A 10,241-nucleotide genomic window follows, 5' to 3' on the forward strand; every position below is an offset into this window, starting at 1 on the left:
GTAGGGGTACCACGAGGACTTTTCTTACGATGGCTTACGCCACCGTCGTCACCTTGCACAGAAACACGTGCAGGTGATCGTATGGGAGACCGTACGAAAGATCGTACGGGCGATGAGGGATCATCCTCATCGTCGGAACCAAATAGACTGTTCACACGTCTATCGGAATGAGCCGTCTCATTCGAAGGCTCATAATCAGCCGCCTGACGGGTATCAGGCGACTGTTCCATCCTCCCCGAGTCGGCCATTTCGTCCGACTCGCACTCATAATCGACCTCTAAAGAGGGGTCGTACTCACGTGGTGAATCACCACGTGCACTCGCAACACCAAGTGTTGTGCGAGTGGAAGACACTACGGTAGACGGAACGTCTACCGCAAGAGATAACAATGCGTCACCCGCGGCTGCACGAACCGCAGCCGAAGGTTCAACACTATCCTCACCCCGCATGAATTGTTCCTTCATGCGATGGAATTTAAAATGATGGATCTGACCAATCAAAATCATTTTAAAAATTAAGTGGTCATTTAGCGACCACTCCACCTAATGACATTCAGAGTGATTGTCGTTTAAGGGAGGGGTGATGTAACGGGGTGTATCGTTACATGAAATTAACAATAAAAGATTGTTAATTAATATTATCCAAAAGGTAGATAATATTTGGAGGAAATTACTTTAAATAGTAATTTCCTGAATTCTTATCCATAAATAGGTATAGACCATTATGTCTATTTATTCCGCAGACTAATCAGCTGTAGAAGTAATCAAAGAGAGTTACGAGATAAGATAGATAAGAATTCATTTACATGTTTAGTATTAGTTTATAGTTAAGACAACATTTACAAAGATAGATTAACAAAGACACTTAACTATATTAATACAGTTTTCATTTTACCCTCTTAAGCTAACTTGCCTTAAGAGAAGTCTTCCTCTATACGTACAGTGTACGTTACTTAACGAAGGCACCACTCACAACTGAAGCAGTGTGAAGTGGACTTGTACTGAAACAGTACAAGTCGCAGTGCCCCGTTACACTGCTGGTACTAAGACGCACAGCAAGATGACCTCCTTCCTGAAGGGTGATGGAAGAACGATCGTGCAAGACACATGAGCTCTGCATCGATTACTGAGGGTTCGGGGAATGTAGGAGCGCAGTAGGGGTTGGATGCCCTACTGACGCAGACTTTAAAGTTACACCTAAATTCCGAGTTATAGAACAAATCGGTAGCCAAGTCCCGAGGTTCCGAAAGTTCAGAACTCAGCCCTGCTGGACTATAGCGCTCGAGTACGAGGCTATGACCATGGGATGACCCTTCTCGTGGAGTCGGGTGCATCACAGAATTTTGAGGAGCTCGCGGTTATAAACCAGAAAATGGCGATTTATTTGTCGCTTTGCCAGGATGGCAAGCAAGAAGATGCGACCGTTTGTTAAACGAACGGTGCGCTCGCAAAATCTGAAGGAGTTCAAATTGATCTCGCCTTCAGTTTTAGTGACTTTTCCTTTAGAGAGAAGTCCACGGTGCTAGATTTGAAGAGTCCCTATGACCTCATCCAAGGCACGCCATGGTTGGCAAGACACCAGCCATAAATAGACTGGCGTACACGCAAAGTTGCAAATTCTACGCAGGACACTCGAAAAAATGTGCTACTGCGTAAGGCTTATGCAACTGATGTCGTGTCCAGCACAGTTGAAAGAATCGACACAAAGTCAGGTGACTTAAAGTCCTACCCAGCTCGGAGAGCCTGGTGTAGTGAGAAAAATGGTGACAATTATTTAAGCGTCCAATGAGCTGCACAGAGCCTATATCCTGTGGCTGTAAATAGCAAGCTGACAAAAAGTCTAGCGTCGGAAGATTCGGCTCAGAATCTAGAGCGTGGTGCGGTTGGAAGGGGTGCGTTAGCCGAGCATGGGCACCTACTTCCAGGTCAAAGGTCGTGGTGATTTTGAAAACGAGTATTTCAAAGGCGAGTCAGAACGAATATCCTTTGAATCAGTCCTGGCTAAAGAAGAAGGGCCTTCGAATGAGGTGTTTGAAGGTGGCAAAGACTAAATGGCGGAGGCATCCTCAATTGAGGTGCCCCAGCACGTGTTGGAACATGCGAGGAGATAGTAAAGCTCCCAGAGATGTCTGGGTCTGTTCCAGTTCGGACTCAGGAAGGAGAGATCCACGAGGTAGTCGCACCATTTTCAGAGAGAACATGACGGACTGACGGTTGCTCAGAAATAAATAAACGATTTGCAGCTCAAGGCTGGGATGCCTTGAAAGACAGCTCATTTTTTTTGGAATTATGTGAAATAACCGTGATGCGTTCCCAGAAGAAGAGCCGAGCCGCCTACCGGCCGATAGGGGAATTGGGCACGAAATTGATTTGTAACCTGGCACCAAGTATTGTGTGACCAGACAATGGCCGTTGTCGAAGGAGCAAGCCGATAACATCCATGAGTTCTTCGACAAGCCCAAGCGGGACATGTACAGGAAAGCAAGTCTCCTCACTGCATCCCGACCTTCTGTGCGCCCAAGGTCATAGGTGGGTGGCGCGGGGTTCACGCTTACAATAAGCTGAACACGGCCACTATACCGGCGTAAATGTCAATCTCGCTGAAAAGTGTCTGGTTAAACTCCAAGGGAAAGTCAACTATCTATTCCGCATCAAGCTTATAAGATGCTTACTAACAGGTACTCATGCGAGAGTCCGAATTGGCTAAACCGGAAGTAAGCATCCCAATCGGTATGCTTTGGGAGCTGCTTGTGATGTATTAAGGTTTAAAAAACGCACCGGCGACATTCAACCAGCGATATACGTCAGCACCGTGCATATGCACCTCATTAATTTGACGATGATGTATTCGTGCATAGTAGGGACGAGGACGGGCTGAGCGCGATAGAGTCGCACAAACATCATTTGGACGCTGTGTTGCAGACTTTGGGGGACGCCCAATTGCTCGTCAACATGCAAAAGTTCGTCATAGAGTTCCCGAGATACCAGTGCTAAGCTGCATCGTAGGCACACAGGGCCAACGAGCAGACCCATTGAAGGTAAAGGCTGTCAATGAATGGTCAATCTAACGACACATACACGTGAAGGTTTTGCGCCAATTTCCAGGACTCTCTAATTACTTGCATATGTGTGACAGAGAGTACTGAAATATCTATCTTTCTGTAACTTTGTACTTTTTCGTTTTATGTCAGTTCTGACTTTATATTGCGCATGGTTTTGAAACAAGTGCGTGTAGCCAGTGAAGCCGCAAGCCAGCAGCTGTATGGTTCAGTGTAGCAGCTAGTGATGCAAATGTTTTAGAAGACGCTATTGCGTCTACTGTGGAGAGTTCGTCACACCCAACTCCGATTGAAGGTGAGGCACGAGTCGGCGTCATCGCCCGACTCTGTAGCAACTGGCAAGGCCTCCGACTCACCGGACCACGTCCGTTGAACCTATGGATTCTTACGTGACATCCAAAGAGGTGATGAAGAAGTTGTTTAACACTTTGTCAGACAAAATTTGTGCGGAGTCACCTTGTGATGGCGTCATGGACGACGATAACTCAGGTGAGGTTAGTACGAATCACAAGGTGCGAAATGATTGTAAAGGTCACTTCGGTAAGCATACTTCTGTGGTGCTTGAATTCATAATTAGGGACGAAGTGATCCTAAGGATCGCTCCGAGAGTAATGTTAGCGTGAACTTTAACATTGGTTCAACGGGAGAGGGACCACAATTCCTAGCGGTTAGCTCCCGAACAGAATCCTTGGTTGCCCTCTTCGGACATCTTAACTGCTTGGTCTGGTATGACAAGCGATCGCTACAAATTTACGTTATTCGACTCATCCAGGCTTCACAAGTCTGGTGAGGACCAAACGGAATTCTTCATCGATACCTTTTTTCCGGCATCGATGGTACACATTTAAGCGGGCAAATGATGTCACTCCTTTGCTCGAAGCTTGGAAGATTTCGTTCAGAATGTGCAAGACCTGGCTTTGCCCGGTTCGAAAAACGACCGTAGTCGGTGCTCGCTATAAGCTGCACCGTTTGACCAGAGATGCAGGTTGACCTTGCCTCTCCTGAAAAGTGTTCATATCCCTGCCAGTTTAAGCGTGCAGGAAATGCTTCAAAGGAGGCATACTCCCTAAGATATTCTCATTGGAGGACGTGCATCTCTTGTAATATGCGCGAAAAGATTGAGAATCTCCAATCTTTTATGAGCGCAGCACTCGTTCTCTGATGGACATTCGTCGAGGAGGATCTCTTCGCACTGCCATGCGAGACCCGGAACATCCATCATCAGTTGAGAATAAGGTTCCCGACTATCATGCGAGGGTCGATACCCTCACCAACGAACGAGATAACTCGTTCGAAACCCTTCACCTCACGGTGATTCAAGAAGTGTCCAACTGGGAAACGACTCTCACCACTAAAATCCGTCAAAGGATGTGGAGGGGAAGGAAAAATCGGAGTCGCTTCATTCGCTGAACTCGAGTCATCACCGTGACTTGGATCACGTCCTCCGGTATTTACGGGAGGACGTTAATCAGAAATGATCCCATCGTCGTGAGTTAGCGGTGACGGTCGACGGTGTTTTTCGGTACCAGTTGAAAAATTAAGCGCAAGTGCGGTTGATCAACTGGCGAAAGAACAAAGTCACCAGTCCCTTTTGAACGAGCTGGTGACAGCTCGTCAGTTGATCGTTTGGTTCGTGAGAACCAGACCCGAGACTTTCATGCTTCAGCTCGGAACCATCAGGCTTTAGCAGACACCTTAGTCGGTTGAGGGGTGATTAGAAATCGGAAGTAGCCTCGTACTGATGGTACCAGCGGAGACGACCGACATTAAATGTAGGATGCGTACGCATCCTACGAGGCAGCTCGTTCGTGTACGCATTGCCTTGGCGGTGCAGTACACGACACGGTCCGCTATACCTGGGCAGTTGTTCATTACTCCTCACATTCCTCACTTCATGTTTTAATAGGTTTACCGTTTTTGTCAGAGTTCTGTTTTTGTCGGTCAGCAGTTTTGGCAGGTTTACTGTAGACAGTAAGATTTTTCCTGTCAGAGTTTCGTTTCTGTCGAAATGGACCACTGCTTCTCTAGTCAGCAGAAATTTTCCTGCTGCCTCGGTTTTGTTTCTGTCTTCAGTGCGATTGGTGAGCACTGCAACGATGTCATTCTCCAGCATCGAAAACAATTATATGAGTGAGAGCAATAATTGTTCAAACTAATGTTATTGCTTTCGATGCTGAGTCTTTCTACATCGTTTTCAGGTCAGTAATATCATTATTGCTATTACTGAGATGTTCACTTCAATGTTTATTAGATCAAAATTGGTTTTCTTCGCATTGACCGTAGGGTCAATGCGTGATAAGCAAGAGCTAGATTGTTCTTTGCTCAAGCGAATCCCCCATTGAACAAGAGTTACTCTCAAACAAGGTGGGTATACATCGATGGCGTAAGCCATCACAAAAACGGTGTATGCTTTGAAATTGCATGCACTGAATTGTTGATGGCAAATTCTTTGAACGGCAAGAACTCGCTCCAACTCGATTTATAGTGGACGTATCCGCGAAGTATCTCTTTGTGGACACAATTTGCACCTTTTGTCTGCCAATAAGTATCAAGAAGGTCATAAGTTGACAACTTATTCTGTATTTCAAGTGATTTGAGCGCATAGTCTAAATATCGTGTCAACAAAGACACGAGCACAGCCAGCCTTCGGCTGTAATCGACTTCAGTACTGCAGCAAGATGTACAATTTTGCTGACACGATCAACAAAAATAAGAATACCATTATTCTCGTATCTATCGACTGCCCATACTCTGCCAGAACAGGCAGAGGTTGTAATGGAGCACGGGATGAAGCAGTGGGCTTCACTCGTTGACAAACTTCGCAAGCACGTATGTACTTGCGGACGAACTCATACTGGCGTGGCTAGTAGAAGTCGCGACTTATAGTGAGATAAATCTTTTCACGTCCACGACGACCACTTATTGGTGCATCTTGGCACTCATACGTGATGCGTAAACGCAAGTCAATTTAGTGGAACGACGACACGAGGTGTGCCGCCAGCAATGGTTGTGTAATGCAAGCCATTGCGTGTTGCGTATCGATCTGTTGAGGATCGATACAATTTCGACGATCTTTACAAAATTTGTTTTGATAATTTTTAAAGGAAACTCATCAACCCATTAATAGCTTATATTCTTGATAGGCTCTTCTGACGTCTTCAAGTAATGCTGACGACAGAAAACTTTAGTGACATTAGGCTCACTATTGATTGTTGCAACAGTGGGCTTATCCTCATTGTTGTTTTGCGCGGCCAGCTCAAAATAGGGCGGCGCGAAAGGCATCAATGACAACATTAAGTCGTCCTGGATTTACTCAACGAAGAATTTATACTTCGCGAAAAAAGACAACAATCTCTCCATTCTTTGTGAGAGGTGTGGACTGTTTACGGCCGTGCGTAAAGATGCGTGGTCTGTATAACAATAACCGGTCTGTCTCCTAAGAGGTAGACCCTAACGTTAGCCAGTGCATTTTTCATGGCTGTGGGCTCCTTATCATGCACTTGATAATTGCTGTCAGCTGGTTGAAGCTGACACGACTGATATCAGATGACGCGCTCTGCGCCTTCTGTGTCATATTGATCATCGTATAGCCAATTGCAAAATCGCTGGCGTTACAGACCACATGAAATGGTCTGTCTTGGTCCGCAATTGCCAGGATTGGCGATTGCATCAAGTTTGGCGTGATACCCTCAAAGGAACGCTGACTATCAGCGCTCCCTGATACCTCACACTTTTCTTAAACAACGAAAAAAGATGTACTGTCATTTCGGCGTATTCGCGTGAGTATTTGTGCAATTACGCCGCTAAGCGAGAGGCAAGATGGTTGTCTTTCTTCGCTGATTGAACTTCTCCGTGTGATATTAACCAGGACGACTTAATGTCGTTGCTGATGCCTTTCGCGCCGACCTGACTTTGAGCCGGTCGCAAAACAGCATTGAGGATAAGCCATTTTTACCACAATAAGTCTTTCATCATCAGCATTACTTGACGACGTTAGAAGAGCCTATCAAGAAGATAAGATCCTTATAAGGTTGATAATCGGTGCGAAATCCCGCACGGATCTCAACAAATTGGTTACACATCTGTTAAATGTCGCATGGGCATTACTAAATCCCTGTGGCATGACTATCCACTCCCATAGCAGTCCGCTCGGGATGCTTACTGTGTGAACGGGATATATTGTTCACGCCAAAGGATCTGAATGATTCCATCCATCAAATCCGTTGACGAAAAGACAGTACTCTTTGAAATACTATCAATGATTACGTCTTTTCGTAGTATCGGCTTTTGAGCCGATACCGTTGCAGCGTTCAATTTATTGAATGCATGCACAATCCGCCATTATCCTGCTGCTTTACGCTCACAGAAGGTCGGAGAGCAATGTGGGGAAGTTCGTTTCCTCACATGGCTCGCTGCTAAGCGATCGGCAAAGAATTTGTCGATCGTTAATACTTGTTCACGAGGCAATGGCCACTATTTATGACATAGTTTTTCAAACTTTGAATCAGGTCAATTTCGTGTCGAGCGGCTTTAAACTTAAGCGACTAGCACGGTACGGACTTAGGGAATACATCCTTGAATTCGATCGTTCTTTTTTTTAAGGATTTGTCTTCGAAGACTACTAAGATTAGGACGTGAAACGTTCAATCCGAGTATTCTCATTGAGGAAATTTTCGTCCATCGATGAGGTGCTGAGAACCCGCTTGTTCTCTGCAATTACTAGTGCCGACCGAATATCGGCCACGTAGTTGTCATCTGCGACAAGTACGCAGATCTGCTTGAATTTGCCACTACGCAGATCACGCAAGAACCGTTTTGGTTCAAGAGTTTCAATTGAGTTATCTCCAAAATTAACTTCGGAGGCGCTATGAGATGAAGTGTATAAGCGCCTACACTTGATACATTGTATACTAAGACATTTTAATATTTCAATTTCTTCTTCCGAACCTTTTTGCAAAGATACCTGGGAACCTTTGACCACAGGGTTCTGGAAATTTATTCTCACAGATTGTTGGGGACTTATTCCCTCAAGTTTTATTTGGGGAGCATCTTCCACAACTACCTATACTTGCGGCTGCGTGTCCAGAGTGGGAAGAACTAGAGTCGCTAGACCAAGCGACCTCCATAGCGGAATAGGAGGACTTTAGGCTTAAGCAGGCTTTCGTCCACTCTGGTGCTTATCGTCCTCCGAGACGACAAGAAAATGGAGGTCCAGAACCTATGAACCTCACGTATGAAGAGAGCAAGAAACCTCGTTCATCAAATTACAAACAATTACAGAAATGTAAATCGTTGTATAAAGACGGAATACTACGCCTATGAGTGTTGTACCCCCCGCTGAGTACCTAAAAACACTGAGCGAAATGACCGACCTCCCGCTAGGTGCTGCGGCGAGCGCGATTCTAGAGCTGTGGCGAAATTGCAACGGCGAGGTGGATCGCCAAAAAGCGATCGGAGTCAGTAGGTGCGGAGCGCCCTACTGATCGAGCAACGGCAACATAATTTACAGGCCATTTGACGAAAGTTTCTCCTCACACACACATTGTGTATGACTGCCCGAGGTGATGAGGTTACCCTCATCACCTTGAAAATAAAAGTGTCAAACATATTGGCTCATAAGTCCCTTGTCGATAGTAAGCCGTCAATCAATTTTTTTCGACGCCAATCGCTAGAAGATCGCAGGCTCAAGTTCGTTGAGTGCAATATATTTCTCACGAAAATGACAGTGCGCCTAGCAACAGGCGTATCTGTTAAAGTAAATAAACGTGTAGCTGGTATTCAATACACGTTAAGGGTAAACAGTATGATGATGATTTCATAGTATTTGATTTGGATGACAGATTTGATGTCATCTTAAGATTGCCATAGCTCAGAAAGTACGAGCCATGCATAATTTGGAAGCATCAAGCCGTGACGATTCCTGTCTCTGTTCATCAGAGGGTCATCTGATGAACGTCTTGGAGCATTACCAAGAGTGTGAATGTCCTACGAGGGAGTGCGATGGTCTCACTTCTGAGTCGGTCGTTTGCACGACTGCACAAGACCTCAGTGTGAAACTCAACACACTGTGGAGTTATATCCCGACGGCTGTGCAAAAGCACAAGCAGCGTCGAAGTTTGACCACTAGAGTAAGTTGAGTGGTAAGAAACAAGGGTGCTTGCTTGGAAAGAAACATCCAAGAAAATATTCAACGCCTGTAGATAAGTGGCATTGCAAAAGTCCCAGATCGACTGGAGAGTCGATCGTCGAGGATCCCAGCCGGAATAGGTGGGTCTTAACAGGTTCGTCTGCAAGACCTTTTATAAACACAGTTATCTGTGTTTGTTCATATATTGGATGACTAACGATACAACCGACCAGGGTATCGTGCATGGCAGCATGTTATTCATCTTTTGTAGAGTGAACAAAATAGCGCTAACGGCTGGCCCGCCTACGGCGGAGATCACGCGTCCGACGGCTCTCTGAATTCAGTGAACATATCACGCGTTGCGTGAAATGTGGATAGCCTTCTTGTGGGGCTTAAAATCTCCTTCCTTCTTCATCCGATATGTCCATGTTAGATGGAAATGCGTGGGCTGTTGAACGGACCACAAAGTGCTACCAGGTGTAACGGTACCTTTCACTAGTACTGGTAAGCACTAGTTGACTTTACACTGATTACAGTGAAGGTTAGGTGCTTCGAAACTTCACGTACCAAGGGCACAGAGAAAGGTTCCTAAGTAGCTAAGGGTTTGAGCTACCAAAGGTAAGTCAATGGATTCAGAATTAGGGAAAAGTAAAACTGTATTAATATACTGAAATCCTACGTAACGATCTTCTATCTACTGATTGACTTTATTGTTTTAATAGCAAACTATATATATCGCCTACTTGCGCGCCGGACTATCGTTACTAATAACGATTGGCGGGGTTGATTTAAATTTAAATTTACCAAGCAATACAACTAATGTTTTATTGCGTCAATAAAGCCAAATTTGATAATATTGGAACTATTTTGTCAGAGTTAATAATGATAATAGTTTTCTCCCTTCTTTGTTTATATCGTCTAATTGAATAAATATTGAAAACTTTTATATAGAAAATTACATTTTTTGACCAAACACCCCGTAACACTGTAAGTAACACACAATTTTTTATATTGTAATGGGGCGTTTTGTTACATAAATTTATTTCCTATAAGAAA

This window comes from Bremia lactucae, linkage group LG4 (genome assembly GCF_004359215.1).
Source record: "Bremia lactucae strain SF5 linkage group LG4, whole genome shotgun sequence".
In the NCBI taxonomy this organism is placed as follows: Eukaryota; Oomycota; class Peronosporomycetes; order Peronosporales; family Peronosporaceae; genus Bremia; species Bremia lactucae.